This window comes from Mustela nigripes, chromosome 13 (assembly GCF_022355385.1).
Source record: "Mustela nigripes isolate SB6536 chromosome 13, MUSNIG.SB6536, whole genome shotgun sequence".
Classification (NCBI taxonomy): Eukaryota; Metazoa; Chordata; class Mammalia; order Carnivora; family Mustelidae; genus Mustela; species Mustela nigripes.
This window is the reverse complement of record NC_081569.1, coordinates 98,984,240-99,001,565: the sequence shown is the minus strand read 5'-3', so window position 1 is coordinate 99,001,565 and position 17,326 is coordinate 98,984,240. Positions and strand designations below refer to the sequence as shown.

Here is a 17,326-nt window from a genome sequence, read left to right as displayed (position 1 = left end):
TGCTCTGTTTCAGGCTAACTCCCTCAAGGGAGGTTTTAGAGGAAATTACCGTGCTATCTTTGAAGCAGGAAGGTTGAGCAATGATTCTCAAGGTGTGGTTCCCAGATTCCTGGGGGTCACTGAGACCTTTTCAGGGAAGATATGAAGTCAAACTATTTTCACACCAATATCATGACTCAAAATACTGGCACCAAGCTCTTAGTAGTTAGTGGATTCTTCATCATCACACATTTGCAAAAGGGGGAAGGGGAGGAATTCTACCTAAGAATGGCCTTAATCAAGCAGTGAAATTATTAATTTTATCAAATGTTGACCCTCGAATTAATGTTCTTTTAATATTCAGTGTGACAAAATAGGAGTACACATAAAACAGTCTTGTTGCATTTCAAAGTAGAATGATCATCTTGAAGAAAAATGCTCATGCAGCCTGAAGAGGAGTCCCTTTTTTTGGTAACACCATTTTTACTTTAAAAAAATAATAATAATTAAAAGGTCTGGCAAACAAATTATGGTTTTTCAAACTTCAATATTTGGCAGATATTTTCTCAGAAATAAAGTGTATTCCTTTAAGGACTACAACTAACAGTATTTGTGCCAGTATTTGTGATAAAATTTGAGCTTTCAAGTGAAAATTAGAAATCCAGAAAACTTGCATCTGTCACAGTGAGTTTCACGGGTTCTCCATATCTGAAGACTTTTCTGTTTAATTTGATGATGGTGGCGATACTAATGAATTTGATGGTTTATATTGCATAATTAAATGTACCCCAAATTTGGAGATCTGTATAACTTAGCAAATCACTGTATTACCTCATGTATGGTAAAAGGTCTATTCAAAGTGCAAGATAGCTCAGTGGATTTCAATGTAACAGTACAAAAAATTTCATTGATATGGTGTGAGATTCTACATTGTTACTAATCTTTAAGAAACTAACATTCGACAGTTAGGTGAAGTATAAGAGATCAAGAGCCATGCAGAATGCTTGGCTGGCTCAGTCAGAAGAACATGTGATTCTTGATCTTGGGTGTGTGAGTTTGAGCCCCAGGTTGGGTATAGAGATTACTAAAAATAAATAAATTAATTCATTAACAAAATTTAAAAGAAAGAAAGAAAGAGCCACAAGTAATCAGAGAAGCTGTTGAAATACCTCTTCCTTTTCCAGTTACTTATCTGGGTGAGGCTGGATTTTTTTGACATGCTTCAACCTAAACAATAGAGCACAAACAGACTGAATATAGAAGCAGGCATATAAGACTCTGATAACCAATAACCACAAACTCTACTATGTTTTGAATAGACATTCAAGGGATTGTATATCTTGATTTGTTCCCTGTCATTTAATTACTACAGAGAAACTTGGCTTCCTTCTCTGTCTACAAACTTTCCTCTTTAGAAAACAAAATACCTTGGCCAAGATAATTTTACTAGGCTTTGCTATCAGCAGTATGATTCTTTCGCCTTACACTGTAAATATTTTGTCATTTATAAATATCACACACTCAAATACCAGCACAGCCTGCTCAAATACCCTAAGGAAAATGAGGTCAAGATGGGATTTACCCTTAGTCAGAGAGCAGCTAGCCAGAGCCTAACAAAAACCCTGGCTTTATGACTCAGGGTTGTTTGCTGCCTCATTACACTACTTACTCTGGAAAGTAGTTCTCCACAGGCAGTTTGTTAGAGGAGGGAGGGGAGAAATGAAAGAGGCCAGTCAATTCTGCATTTGAGAAAGACCAAATGTATCATACCCATAGGCAGGACTGAAGAGAGTGGGACTCTTGGGTGAGGTAGGAGGCAGGTCCAAACTACACGCAAACAGTTCTGATTCTTTATTCAAGTGACTCGGAATTGTGGGAATAGGGAGAAAATCCTATTTGCTTCATATTCAGAGATTGTGGTACTTTTCTTTGAAGCCTCAAGAGGGCACTAGAGTTTTTAATCTCTGCCAAGTAAGAAAAGTAGCCTGATAACTAACTGGTAGTGGGGTACTGGGCTTCCTTTTATTTTTTTGTTTCTGTTTTTTTATTTGTTAGAGATTTTTATTCTTAAGTAATCTCTAAACCAAGCATGGGCTCAAACTCACAACCCCAAGATTAAAGGTCTCGTGCTGTACCAACTGAGCCAACCAATGTCTGGGCATCCATTTAAATTGCTGTATCTTCGCTCTAGCCATTTGGTATAGTTTTGTTCCAAGTATAAACAGACAGCAGAGTAAAATCAAGGGAGGGAAGCTATGTGTACAGTCAGAATGAAGATTTTTCTAGAAGCAGAGGAGTTTATTCTTCTGTTTATTGTTTTCCTCCTTTATATGACTAAAGACTGGGCAACTTGAACAATATTTACATTTGTATGGTTTCTCTCAGTTTTCAGAGTAGTTTCATAACATTTGTCCACCGAGCCTCAGAAGCTTAGGTCTACCAGGAAAATAGGCCAGGTGTTCCCGGTGTGTGGCGCCTCTTGTAAGCAGAATTGTTTAAAAGGGAAATAAAAGGTCCCTCTAGACTGCCTGTACAATGAGCTGATGGGATGGAGAGGAACTACCCCAGGCAGCACCCCCCCACCCACCCACCCACAGGTCCAGTACCACTGTCCACTTGGAGAAGAGGAAGCAGCAGACCTCAGCACTCAACAGACCAAGGAACTAGTGTTTCTGATTCAGGTCATTCGGAGCATAGCTTGAGAATGTGTATTTTAATCAAATTCCCAGTAGATATTTCTGGTCACGGGACAACACTTTGAGAATCCCTGCTTTAATTCATACCATATATGTTTGCAGAATTGGTCCACAACCTTGTTGCAGGATGGGTGGCATCCATGTCCATGAAGGGGCCCACCTTTTATGAATGGCCCTTTTTAAGGCTGAGGAAGATGAATAGGGATTAAGTGATTTGTCCAAGGTTGCATTGATAGAGATTTGGTATAGTCTGAAGTTGCAAGGTCTTTTCTAAGGCTATTAGTCTTTTGTAACTTTCTTTACTAGCAGACATAGATGATTGGCAACTGTTACGAAGTGTTCAATAAACATATGTTTAGTTGAACTTTTGGCTGAGCATGATCTCTTCTAGGAAAGGAGAAAGAATCCTTCTTATTTTTTTTTTTTTTTAAAGATTTTATTTATTTATTTGACAGAGAGAAATCACAAGTAGATGGAGAGGCAGGCAGAGAGAGAGAGAGAAGCAGGCTCCCTGCTGAGCAGAGAGCCCGATGCGGGACTCGATCCCACGACCCTGAGATCATGACCTGAGCCGAAGGCAGCGGCTTAACCCACTGAGCCACCCAGGCACCCAGAATCCTTCTTATTTTTATTCAAGAAATCCTTCTTATTTTTATTCAAAGTTACTTGATTTTCCAAGTATATCCTCCTTATACTTGAGAACATCAAGGATAGAAACATAAAATACTTAATTTCAGCTCTTTAGAAGAGCATGTCTACATTAAATGCTGTTGGGCTCTAAAGATAGTCAGTTTCAACACAAATTAATAAAAAACATTTTTTATGTTCACTGTGAGAAATCTCTCCGCTGGGGCTGTAAATAAGATCTGGTCTTTGACTTAAAGGAATGTCTAGTTTAGTGGGAAAAAGCAGAATGTTCATAATTAACTCCAGTGTTACACCAGATGGAATGTGATATGTATAACATGGAGCTCTGAACTATAAAGAGCAGGGAGCCAGAGGAGAGAAAGAAGTTTCACTTCGCAGCATTAATGAAAGATTTGTGGAGTATGTGGCATCCGAACTGAACCTCTAAAAGGTAAGAGGATCTTGTCTGTTAAAGATAAAGGGGAAGAATCTTCCGGGCAGAGAAAATTGCATGGGAAAGGATGCAGGTAAGCCCTGCGCTTGCTGGAGGAGTAAATACTTTTCCATGTGGCCTGGGAAGGGCACAGCCATGCAGGGTGCGATACCACTGAAATGTCAGTGGAACAGTCCGGAATGATGGGGCAGTTTTCGGCCAGAAGAGACATGATCAGAGGCGAGCTGTGGAGAAGGTAGCTGTGGGAGGTGGCAGTATGGGGGATAGGTAGAAGGGACGAGAAGAGTACCAGCTAGGAGGACACTACAGATTTGACATGAGTGAGAGAATGGATTTTGAGTCTTTGGTGGTAAACTTGGTTTTGAACCGGGTTTCAACTTACTACCTCTCTTACCTTGGGCAAAATGTAACTCTCTTCGGACTTCAGTTTTCTCATCTGTGAAGAGAGGGTCAATGCTGGCTAAAGTCTGTCTGCTGCAAACTTTCTGTGATTCTGGGCATCTGATTTGTCCTCTGTTGCAAATCTCATTCTGGATGACTTGGGTCACTTTTTAATCCTTCGATTATGCTAACATGATTGTGGCTCCATCTGGAATCATGAAGTTGAAATAAAATACAACTGAAGGTCCCACTGATCTGGCCATAGTTTGGGGTAGCAGTGTGAAGATGGAGTTTTTATTCAAAACTGTCTTATTTAGAACTTGCTTCAACCATATCAACTTCTCAAGTAGGGCTGATTTGCAACAGAAAATTTTGTCTTGCTGAGTTTACAAACTCATGGGACAGGAAGCAGATTTCAACTCTGAAAATGTGGTAGGTTACTTAGGTTAATTCTTATAAACACAAGGGTTTACATCAGGGGTAGAGACCAGATTTCATGATGATGACTGGAAATATTAGGGAACAGATGAATCACATAATATATTGCTTTGGCCGGAAATTGAATGTATCCTACTGTTAAGAGTTTATCTCAAAATGTTTTGTGAAATTTAAGGGAGCTGGAGGAACCCTCAGCCCAAGGTGTGGGATATCATGGTCTATGTAGCATAGCCTCCAGCCAGAAGACCAAATGTGGCCTTTTGTTCTCTCCTGGGGGATGGGAAGGATATGGAAAACAATGCTCTGGCCATGGTGAAGATTCAAGGGAGTAAAAATGAATCATCACAGGCCGCCAGGAAACACTAGGAGTTCTCTAAATGGAATGAGGTCCTCCTGTACCTTGGGTGGGAGGAAAGGGAGTGAAGGGAAACACCAGCTGGTGGGGGAGATAGATGGAAGCTGGAGAAAAGGACACGGGCAGCAGGCCTGACGCTTGCACCCAGCAACCACCGCAAAGGAACAAATCCAAAGGCAGTGAGCTTATGCTGGTTTCCTGTGGTGTCCCTTAGGGAGTGTTCTTTTCTTTTTTTCCCCTTTGAGTTGCCTCTGGTGATTTCTTAATCAGCTGCCCCAGCCCCCAGTCTCCACCCTTTGCAGTGTCATCTGCCTAAAAATGTGGAGAATGCAGCAACTATTCACGCGTGTCCGGAAGGGCTCTGGGAATTATGAGGCTGCACTGTGTAGCCTGCCACACAAAGGGTCTCCAACCAGCAGGCTGGGAACACAAACTGCTGCCCTAGGCAAGGGAGGTCCAAGGGTCAAGGGACATCTGGAGACGGGTCCAGGCCCTAAACTGAGACTTTGGAAGAATTTCAGACACATCCTGCTCCGTGCTGGACCTTGAGGCATGGGGTTTGGGCTGGATTCTCTCTTGCTTCTTGTGTTTCCTTAATTAAATGAGTTACTTTTTAAGCATCCTATCTCTCCAATTATTTCAGGCATCATTAGTGTTCTAAATAAAGCTTTTTGAAAACTTTTTTGTTAATGGCATTTTCAAACAAACAAACAAACACAAAATAGAGAGGATAGTATATTGAACCTGTACCACCTTGCTTCAGTAGTTATCAATATTTTGCCAAATTTGTTTCAGTTATGTCTCCTCCACTTTTTCTTTTTATCTAGAATATATGGTATTGAAGCAAATACCAAATATCATATCATATCATTTCAATTATAAAAATTTCAGAATGTATTTTTTAAGTAAGGTGTAAGCCCAACATGGGTCTTGAACTCAAGACCCTGAGATCAAGCGTCCCATGCTCTACCAACTGAGTCAACCAGGAACCCTAGACAAGGACTCTTTCTTTAAACATAACAATACTATCATATATTATATATAATAAAATTAGTAATTTTTAAAATATCATGTAATAGTGGACAAAGACCAAATACATTTCTTATTATACCACAGAATCCAAACAAGATCCACACATAATATATATTGGTTCCTTTCTCTCTCTTTCTCTTTTTTTAAGATATTTATTTGTAGGAGAGACTGGGTCTTATGTTTCCATAGAATTTCCCACATCCTAGATTTGGCTCATTGCATCCTTGTGGTATTTTCCCCAGGATCCCTACTTCCTTTTCATTAGGAAATGTTATTTAGAGACTACCATCTGGGCATGAGGGATATTCTTTGCCAATGAATTGTCATTGTTGTATAGAGTTTTCAGAGCAAATAGCAAGAAAATATTTATTTTTAAAAATGAGAAAAACTAAGTTCCTAATATTTCCATTTTGAATTCATGGTTGCAGGGTTTTTACTTAAGTTACTTGATTTTATATTTGTATCTTATTTCTTCGTTGCTGAAAAACTTGGCTTCTATGATATTAACATAATTACTTACTAACTCTAGTTCACAGCATGTTCAGCATAGGTTAAGATTTTCTTGCAGTAGTTCTGTGGGAGCAGTATTATCTCTTATGTCTCTGAGGATATCAATTACAGTTCCTTTTCGCATTAGTCTTTTCTTTATTCCCTTTATTGTTTCATTTTCACTACCTAGAGTTTCTTAAATATCAGATGAATCTTGGGTATTGATTCAAAAATAAGAGATACTAAAACATCAGTATTACTAATAACAGTAAGATTACTAAAATAAGAGTATAAAATCAAAGAAATTAAGTGAAAATATCATAATCTTCCATTTCAATAGGAAATATCAGTATGAATTAATTTTTTCCTTAAAATAAATAAAAAATACATATTTCATTGCTCTGTCCTTAAAAAGTCTGAGAAGCAACGATAATTCTGTAGTAATAGGCACAAAAAGCATTCAGATTCTGGTCTCTAAACACCATTTCCCACTAAGAGAAACCAGAACTCTTTGAAAAAGTGCCTGATTCCAAGTCCAGGGCAGGAAATTAACAGGTAAATCTGGGACACCATTTTTATGTCAAGGAAGAAATAAAGAAGTCTTTCAAAACAAATGGAATCACATCAAAAGGACACAAAAGCCCCCTTTGAGACTCCCATTTGCCAAAGATGGGGCAATTTGAGCATGAAAAAGAATCAGATATATAAAAATTACTGAGTTTATAATGGTTTTCAAAAATACTTCATTGGTCATCTTTGGAGGTTGCTAGGGTACCAAGTCATTACTCAAAAATGTATTGAGAGGGAAAATATGAAAGATTTATCCTGCCTTTCCTGTATGTACTGTATTTCAGTGTAACCAAATTTTTGATGTGGAAAAAGTCCTTGTAGAGTAATTCCAACCAGTGAATGCAGAAAAAAAGACGACAGAATTCAAAAAGCATCATTTTGGACCCCCTAATGATCTAGGCAATGATCGTTATCAGTGTTTGCTAAAACAATTATGTTAAAAGTAGACGAAGAACTTCATAATGGAAATGTTATCTGAACTCACTGATCCATCTTGGCATCATTAAAACAATTGGATTATATAATGATGTCTTATAGTAGGAAAAACACAACACCACTTAGGAAAATCCTGAATGACATATTCTATGAGTCAGGTGAGCTAGTTTCTCCATAAAACAATGGCATAATAAAAAGAAGTATGGTGGCACCTGGGTGGCTCAGTGGGTTAAAGCCTCTGCCTTTGGCTTGGGTCATGATCCCAGGGTCCTGGGATCAAGCCCCAAATCGTTCTCTCTGCTCAGCAGGGAGCCTGCTTTCTCCTCTCTCTCTGCCTGCTTCTCTGCCTATTTGTGATCTCTCTCTGTGTGTCAAATAAATAAATAAAATCTTAAAAAAAAAAAAGAAGTATGAATCGCTAGAGAATAAAAGATATTTATGAGATACAACAACCAAATCCAATATATGGATCTTGTTTGAATCATGCTTTGAACAAACTCACTATAAAATACATCTCTGAGATAATGACGGAAACTTGAATATAGGCTTGGGATTCAGTTATATAATAGAATTATTTTAAGTTGTATTATAATGGCATAAGTAACATTTTTAAAAGTTTTGATCAGCAAAAGATAGATGCATATTAAAGTATTTCTAGATGAGTTTAAAAATTGGTGAAACTTGGGGCATCTGGTTGGCTCAGTCGTTGGGCCTCTGCCTTCAGCTCAGGTCATGATCCCAGGGTCCTGGGATTGAGCGCCACATAGGGCTCTGCTCAGCGGGGAGCCTGCTTCCCTCTCTGCCTGCCTCTCTGCCTACTTGTGATCTCTGTCTGTCAAGTAAATAAATAAATAAATCTTTTAAAAAATTGGTGAAACTGGGTAGTAGGTACATGTGAGTTCCTTATACTGTTCTTTCTACTACAAAGTTCAAAATTTTCTACCATTTAGGTTTTTTAAAAATAAAGAAAAAGAAAAGTTCTTGGTGAATAGTTGAAATCTAAGTTATTTCTAAATAAGAATAGTTTTAAAAACAATAGGAAAAACAAATCTTGTTTAACATAGAACAGGGGCAAAAGAAGAAAACTGGATATCTCCAAAAGAAAATTTAAATGAACAAAACAATCTGACAAACCATCTCCTCTACTTCTGTCTTGCTTGATTTCTCTGTTGTCACTACCAGTGTTCTAGATCTCAACTCCCTCTCTTCCATATGATTCCGGTAACATACAAATTGTGATTTTTCTGACTCTTTCTTCCTAAAACTATCCCCCTCTGTCTGTATTTGTAATGCCACGTAATCCATGCCATGGTGCAATTTCCCACAATTAATGTGATTTGTAGGACTTCAGTTTGTCTTCCGTGGTTAGGGGTTAGATTTATTTTTCCTACAGTCACTAACGGAGGCACCTGAATTGCACAAGGAAATCCTGTTTGGATCATAGTCCAGGTTGGGGCACAGCTCACTCCTTCTAAGCTAGGTTGGCTCTTCTCCAGTGGTGAATCTTGACTTTGTCACTTCTTCCCTGACATGGAAATTTGAGGCCTCTTTTTCTCCCAAGCCTATTACCCACCATTTACTTACTATAGTGACTTTAAGCAGAAACGAATTTTTGATTTCTGAAAACTAGCCTTTTTCACAACACCGCTAACTTGGCTGTCTGAAGAATGAGAACTCTCCCAGTACAAACTTCTCCTTCTTTTCAGAGGCAAGGGCTAGGGGTGGGGTGGGGTGGGGAGGGGGGGAGAAACAAATGAGCCTTGTGTTCTGCCCTTAAGGTCAACAGATTGAATGTGGCCTTGTGTGTGTCGTGAATGTACAGTACATGACATCATGCATATTCAGTGGCTTTTCCAGCTGACAGAGTCCCACTCATAACCAAAACTCTCTTTTTAAAAAGACTCTCCTCTGACTTTTGAGATTATTTTTCTATCCTGGTGCTTCTCTCTCGCTCTCTCTTTTTTTTTTTTTTTTTTTTCTGTCATGGCCATGATTCTTCTTCCTTCTGACTTGCTCTCTTTTTCCCCATCTTCTCTCCTCAGTTCTGGGCTCCTTTTTCCGTCCTTTCCTTTCGTTTCCTCTCCTTGACTTTCCCTGCTGTCCCTGCCCACCTTTTTCCTCTCCCTGTGGTCCTTTCCATTCTTCAAGCATAAATCTAATGAAGACACCTGACCTCAACTTCCAGTTTCAGGAGGGTAAATTGAAACCTTCTCTATCACTTTCACCCACATTCCAATCCTGCATCTCCAACAGACTAATTGGTATTTATATTTGGAGACCCCATTCCTAAATCCAAAATAAAACTTAGAATCTCCCAAAGAGATTCTTCCTCCCATTTTCTTCCATGTTGTGAGGGACACTTCTGGTCTCCAAGTTACCCAGACGTGGAGCCTCATACCCACCTCTTATTCTTTCCTTAACCAATCTATTGAGACATGGTTATTCTCTCAATCTTTGAAATGCATTTTTTGCCCATCCTTCCTCACCATTTCTACCAGCACCACAGTGATCTGGGCCCTTGTTGTGCTGCATTATAATAATGACTCCTCTACAGTCTATTCCCCCCTTTATTCACTTTTTCCCTTGGGTTCCCTGCACCCAGCGTCATCCCAGACGATTCTTGCTCAAACAGTGCATGGCTTATACTATACCTAAAATGTTGTGTGAATATCTAAACTTCTCTGTAGGAACCCACACCCTCAGGCTGGCATTTGAAACTTTCTGTAATCATTTCTACCCAATGGGCCCCACCTTCTCTCTATCCAGCATAGCGTCCTCCTGGCTCTGTATACGCTGTTCGTTTCCTGTTCAAACCTTTCCTTATCTCATCCTCATTTCAGATGCCACACTGCTTCCTCTCCACTGATCTGTGACCCATCCATTCTCCAAGTCCCTGTGAAGACCCTCTGACTTCAGATGGATTTATGGATGAAAGATAAGATGCCCGGCTTTGCTTTAAGAATCCAGTGGCCAATGGGCAAGTGTAGGGAGGTATATATGAGATGACCTGGACACAGGTCGCCATGTTAGGTATACAGGGGTTCCTTAACCTATTCTCTGTCTTTTGTATATGGCTGAAATCTCCCATTATAAAAAGTTTAAAACTAAAAATGAAATAGAAGCTAGGAGTCTGGTTTTGAAACATGGTGTCCTAGACAAGCAGGACTCATCAGCTGTGGGGGAGGATTCCAGCAGACTGTCAAGTTGGTCTTGGGGAGGACTGGTGGAAAAGAGGAGGCTGGTCTTTTTTTTTTTTTTTTTTTTAATTTTTTAACTGTGATGCCAGTAATTTGTGAGGAGTCCTGTAGTTTGCATTTGGATGACTTTTCAGTATGCTTGCACCTTTTGATTTGACCTAAGGAAGCACTAATAGGTTTTGAATGTTGCCTGTGTGTTTGAGAGACCTGAAGTCATTAAGATAAGATCTAATATCAAAATTAGAAGCCAAGTAACTTGTGCAGAAGGAATACAAGAAAACTCTGGGTGGTTTGGTAAGCAAAATTAGGGTGGGTACATATGCTAGATTTTCTGGTTTTCTGACATTGTAATAAAATTTTTTTGTTGTGCTCTTCAGTTTTCAGTAGGAAGACCAGTAGGCTGGTCATCACATAACAGCCTATAAAATTAGATTCTACAAGATTTTTGTCTGTTCTGTTTGTTACTGTACCTCGCCTATAGAATGTTCCTGGCCTTCCATAGTATTTGTTGAATTAATTTTGGAGTCAATAGATGGTCTGTAAGTCAAGATAGGTCTGAGAACAGCCTGCAGATCCGTTCTGTCAAAGAAAATAGCCGTGTTTCTCTTGGGCTCTCAGTCCGTTCACAGTGTACTACAAAAGTACAGATAAAGGCATCAGAAAGCTCATCTATGCAAAAGGTTGTCATTGTGCACTTCCCATGCTTCGTGTGTGAATAAAATAGAGAACAAGGAAGTCTCTACCTTCGGGGGCTTCTGTGGTAGAGGAGGTACAGACAAGAAAATGCATGGTCTGGAGAGATAAATGCAGATGAGGTACATAGTGTCGCGAGAGGACAGAAGAGGCACCCCTGACTCTGGAGGCCCAGGAAGGCTGAAAGCGGAAGGATAAATAGACGTTGCCTTGTGAAAAGGGAAGGAAAAGCTGTTTCAAGCAGAGAAAGCGGCTTGGAGAAGAGAGGAACAAATGACAGAAGTTTGCGGAGGGTGGATCCTGGAACAAAGGGGACCAGGCAGAGCAGCTGTGCCAGATAGACTGGACAAGAACAGAGAAGCCGGATCCTACAGAGTATTGGAGGCTAATTTAAGGAATGTGAACTCAATATAAAAAGCCAAGAGAAGACCTTGAAAAGTTCTGGAGAATCTAGAGTGACATACTCAGATTTTGCATTTTAGGAAGTCCCCTCTGGCTAAAGTTTGGAGAATGGATGGGAGGGTGGCAACAGTGGAACCTTGAGATAGCAGAAAGAGTTACAAAGCTGTGGGGTCTTTTTTTCCGTGGGGTTGGGGGAGAGCATGCACTAGGGTTGGGGGGTAAGAAGGAGGTAGGGGTGGAGGGAGAGAGAGAGCATGGAATCTTAAGCAGCCTTCATGCCCAGTGCAGAGGTGCAGGGTTCCATCTCACAACCTGAGATCATGACCTAAGCCAAAAAAATCAGGAGCCAGATACTAAGCTGACTGAGACCCCTAGAGGCCCCTCTAGAGAGCAGTGATGGCAACCTTGCCTATGGGTGGATGGGGTGTGGGGGAAGGCATGATACAGACATACCTGGGTGGATGGGGAGGTCCTTCTTCAAAATAGGAAACGAGGAAATGAAGTAGTTACCTATCTGTGTGGCCTTTCCCCACTCTAATGTAAGTGTTTTTCCCAAATTGCTTTTATTTGGGAAAATAAAGAAATGTCTCAAAAATGTTCCTACTGTATAGGGCATGCCAGTTTAGGAACAGAGGGCAACGTGAAGAAGGGGAAAGACCAGCTGGTGGTCAGCGAATGAAAAAGCTGAGTTCTGGTCCATAAGTATTGCTTTCATCATTCGCTAACTTCATTTCCTCCTACATACATTCTTCTACTTCTTTAGTTCATTGTATCCTTCATAAAGGTTGAGTTTCTTGAGTACTTTCTATATATCAGCTGTGGGCTTATCTGTGTGGTTGAGATTCCCAGTCAGATTCTCTGTCACATCTGTTTGTAGGGTCTGCCTGGAAGAGAGGCAAGAGTTGTCCCAGTGACGTGCTTGCATTCTGGTCTGCTTTCAGGAAGAGGGAGGACAGGATGTGTCCCCTGGCAGGGTACCCTACTGGCTTGTTAGATGTTAGCACTCACCATTCCCCGCGAAGGTCATCAGCCACCTGCTGCCCTGTCTCTGACACTCCATCTCTGCTGCCTGGCTCCTGTAACTATGACAGGAGCTCCTGTCACTCTACCCTGCCTCTTGCGCAGGACCCCTTCTGCCTCAAGTTTAGACAGCTCCCACGTGTACACCCCCTTAGTGGGATTCAACTTTTCTCAGCCATGACCACAGATTTCCCTTTCAATCCAATCTTCTCAGTTTTTATTCCTTTTCAAAAAGGATTTTATTTTTAATTAATCTTTACACCCAACATGGGGCTCGAACTTGCAACCCTGAGATCAAGAGTCCCATGTTCTATCGAATGAGCCACCCAGGAGCCCCTGAATTTTTATTCTTTAAGTTATTTGTGACCAAAGTCTTATCTCATTTTTTTTTTTTTTTTTGGACTGTACTAAAAAAGCATCCTGCTTGATCCTTGAATTGTTTTAAGAAATATTTCATAGAATAGATTCATTGGGCAGGTGTGTTTCAGGAGGAAATAGTTTTTCCGTTAAGTGTTGTCCAAAAGTGACTTAGGAAGTATTGAAGCAGACAGGAAAACTATAAAAATTCTTTGTCAAGGCAGTTCTGAATAAGAACAAGAGATCCGAAAGGTACATTTCCAAAGGAGTTGAAACCAGCAGTGAAATTTCATATTCACTTTATTGACGGCTGAAGTTCAGTCTCCCGATGCATTTTCCATCCTCCTCTGATACTGTCGTTCTGAGGCTTTTCTATGGTAGACATCATAGAAGGTCTCCTGGCCCACATGCAGTTTAATCATGATCCACTCCATCGTTCCTCCCAGGACAAAAAAAAAGGCAGGAACCTGTAGACGCCGAATCGATCCTTCCCGGGGACCCGCTTCACCTGGGCCCATGCTACGTCGGCCCTGACCCGCAGCCTGGCGCGTGCTGAGCTCTCTTATCTCGTTTTTAAACACAATTATTTCTAGGAATTTGGAAGAAACTGTAATTTGCACTTGGTCCACCATTTTGAAATGGAAGTCTCTTCTCTGGCTAAACCACCCATGTATCTCAGAAGGCAATCTTTGACAGTCACTGGGATTTATGTTTATTCACCCATCTTTGCTGAAATGGAAATTTGGTTAGAAAGCAGGAACAATGTATTTTGTTAAAGCCGATTTCTTATTAATACCTGAATAGGGACTCAGAAGTTTGTATTCAAAAGAGTATTTTTTGCTCATTGGGAAATAGGTCACTCAAATTCAGAAACGCACGCAATGTCAGAAAAATATCTCTATTTGCCTTTTGGGGTTTGGAATCATATACTCTCCAAATGAGTGAATTTCAAGCCCTTGTTGCTGACAGAGCTGCCTCCTCTGGGCTGAGAAATGGTTTGGTTCCAGGCAGCTGGAGAATTTATGGACATCTGAATCCAATCTAGCTGAGCAGAAGAGAAGCTTGGGAAGGAGACAGCCAGGTGCATGACAAAATTAAGACTATAGCTGGAGAGAGGGGATTCCATGAGGGGGAGGGTCAGTCTCAGGGGCTGAGTCAGCAGGACAGAGAGGATTCCAAGGCCTCTGGAATTCTGGTTGGGCGTTGGTGGTGAAAGGAAATTTTGGCTTTGATCCTCTGGGAAGGGGCAGACCCTGTTGAAAGTAATTCCTGTCAGAGGCTACTCTCTATTTCATGGAAAAAAATGGAAAGGGGGAAAACAATTGCAAGGTCCTGAATGAAGCCAAAAGGTATTCATTTGCATATTTGTTTGTTTAGAGTTTTTTAGTGTATTCAGGTACAATGTAAACAGAAACAGGATTGAATAAGTTAGTTAAGAAACCATTGCTTTGTTTCCTTTCAAGAAATGGGATAAAAAGATTCAGGACCACCTGACCATGTTCTAAAATTTAAATGAGTGTGGTCTGCAAAGGGTGGGAGCAGGATATGGTGGGGACAGGGTGTACTGACCATGGAAGTATTAAGTGAGGTGCTTGAACTTCAGGGCTCTCTGGAAGGACCCCTGACAATGTGTTCACTTGGTCATATGCTTTTGTGAACTTGTGAAATTTGCAGAAGTAAAAGGAATGTCTCCCACCCTGACTTCCCTCCATCACCATCCTTTCGTATCATGTGGTGGCTAAGGGTATTTCAGAATCTGACTAAAGGGGTGTCAGAGCAAAGATACAGTGAATTTGGTTCAGTGTGATGTATTTACTTAGTTTGCAGGCACTTCTGGGTATAGTTCTTTCCAGCAGTTTGTAGGAGTGGCTTTCTGGAATGCTTTTTAAAATTTTTTTTATTTTAATTGAGATATAACTCCTATTACCATAAAATTGAACCTTTTAAAGCATATAAATCAGTTATTTTAGTATATTCACAAAGCTGTGCAACTGTCACAACTATTTGATCCTGGGACATTTTCACACCCCATCCTCCCAAAGATACCCCATTAGTCACTCTCCATTCTCTCCTTCTTGCAATGCCAACCAGCTCCTGATCTCTTAATCCCCTCCTAATCTACTTTCTATCTCTATAAATTTGCCTATTCTGGTCATTTCTTATAAATGAAATCATACAATATGTGGTCTTTTGTGTCTGGCTTTTTTTTTTTTTTTTACTTAGAACAATGTTTTCAAGGCTCATTCATGTTATAGCATGAATCAGAACTGTATTCATTTTTATGACTAAATAATACTCCATTTTGTTCATCCATTCATCAGCTGGTAGCCATTTCGGTTATTTCCAGTTGTGCTCCTCCTGACCAAGGTGTGAGCTCAGCAACCATGAAGGTCCAGGGCCAGTGGTAGTCTCACAGAGGTAGCAGAGTGCCCACTGTTGGAAGCGTGGAGGGCTATGGAAGAGAAACACTTTGAAATATACAGTCAGAAGCTATCATATTAGAGGAATGACTATATCTATCTCTTCTCCATACAGAAATGATATTAGAAAATTATTGTCAAAAAAAGAGGTTTTCAAAATTCATGCAGCCAGAAAATGTAGAAAGACCTATAGAAGTGTGTCAAGTAGTTGGTTAATTTAAAAAAAATTTGGGGTGGGGTTGTTTTAGTACAGTTTTGTTGCTGATCAGTTTTTTTCAAAACATGAACTTTAACACTTTTAAATATAAGTTTACATTTGTAATTTTGATTTCTTTTCTCAAAGCTCCTAAATCATAAATTGTAAGCCCCACAAAATCAGGATCCTCCTTGCCATTAAGAATACTTTTAACACCTTCACTTTTTTCCTTTTCTTTTCTTTCTTTCTCTCTCTCTCTCTCTCTTTTTTTTTTTTTTTTTTTTTCATAGTACTACTTCGAGGTGGCCAGGAGCCTGTGTGAGAGATTTCTTTCTAGGGAGTGAGATGGCAAGTTGCTCATTTTGTTGCTTTCCACCTTCTTGTCCGTTCTTTTCTTTCTCAGCTCAGGAACACTTTCAGGAAAAATTAGCTCAGGCAATACCTTTTTACCTCATTAAATATGCAATACCTTGACGATTTCTTTGATTGAATATTGTTAAGCCAATATTGACCTCTAGGCTCCCTTCCTTCTGGGTCAGAATCTATTTCCCCGCCCGGCCGCTTCCCCTAGTGGGCTTGGTCATGTGGCTCACTTTGGTCAATAGGGCGTAGACAGAAGTCCACGTGACAGTTCTGCGTGCCAGAAGCCCTATTAGATCACGTTGTGGAAGCCCGAGGTCCTTCAGCGTGGGTCCTGTAAGAAGATGCACAGAGAGATGTGCATCCTTCTGAATCCCATGTTCAGCCATTGGAGAGCTGCGGCCCCTGACCTGCAGACCGTGAGTGAGAAACATTGCCCGTCTGAGCCACTGAGTTGGGAGATGTCTGAAACACAGTGGAGCCATCTGAGCCACTGAGTTGGGGGTTGTCTGAAATACAGTGGAGCTGCCCCGGGAGCCCACCAGTACAGATGCACGTGCCCAACCCGAACAGCAGAGCCAACATTGTTTCTCTCTCAGCAAGCAGCCTTGCTTGGTCCTATCGCTCAAACTTCCAAGATCCTTGGCAGCAGACCCCGCGCTCTACCACCTTCCCAGGTTCCTAATTTAGCATGCTTTCCCCTTTCAAGGAAATCCATTTCTGGGTTGAGGACATGCCTCCTTTTTCCCACCTCCGTTTAGCTATAATTTTAAGTACAAGTCATTTCATTGTTTCTCCTCTCTATAATAGCATTTTCGTCATTTCAATTAAACTGCTTCCAAAAAGCCACCCACTGGACTTCTCCTACCCGCTAATCTACAACTTCAGTTTGACACCCCAGTCAAAAATAAGGAAAACTCTGGAACTCTTTGATGGAGCAGTTGCACTTCTCCGGACTACTTGACCTCAGGACCCCTACCCATCTCAGTGCCCCATGACTCCCCCAAAAACTCATCTTCCCAAACCCTGTCTTGTTATGCCTCAGCCCCCCAGGGCTCTTAGAACAGACCTGAAAACAGAGTACATTCTCAAGGAGAAGCAAAAGAATGAATGAGAATATGACTCCTGCCAAGCCTGGGGCTTGCCACCTCTAAGCACAGAATGAACCATGAACAGTCCCTTTGAACTTACAGGGAAACTATAAAGGAAATTAAAAAGGCCCTTA

At 40.7% G+C, this 17,326-nt stretch overlaps 1 long non-coding RNA gene across 1 annotated transcript in view; it reads left to right on the top strand.

The window, feature by feature from the left end:
* Positions 1-3,676: 3,676 nt before the first annotated feature.
* LOC131998827 (uncharacterized) overlaps positions 3,677-17,326 on the top strand; it is a 55,457-nt gene continuing 41,807 nt past the window's right edge. The window contains exon 1 of the long non-coding RNA XR_009398885.1: positions 3,677-3,753. This is a non-coding gene — a long non-coding RNA (uncharacterized LOC131998827). The remainder of the gene's footprint in view (positions 3,754-17,326) is intronic.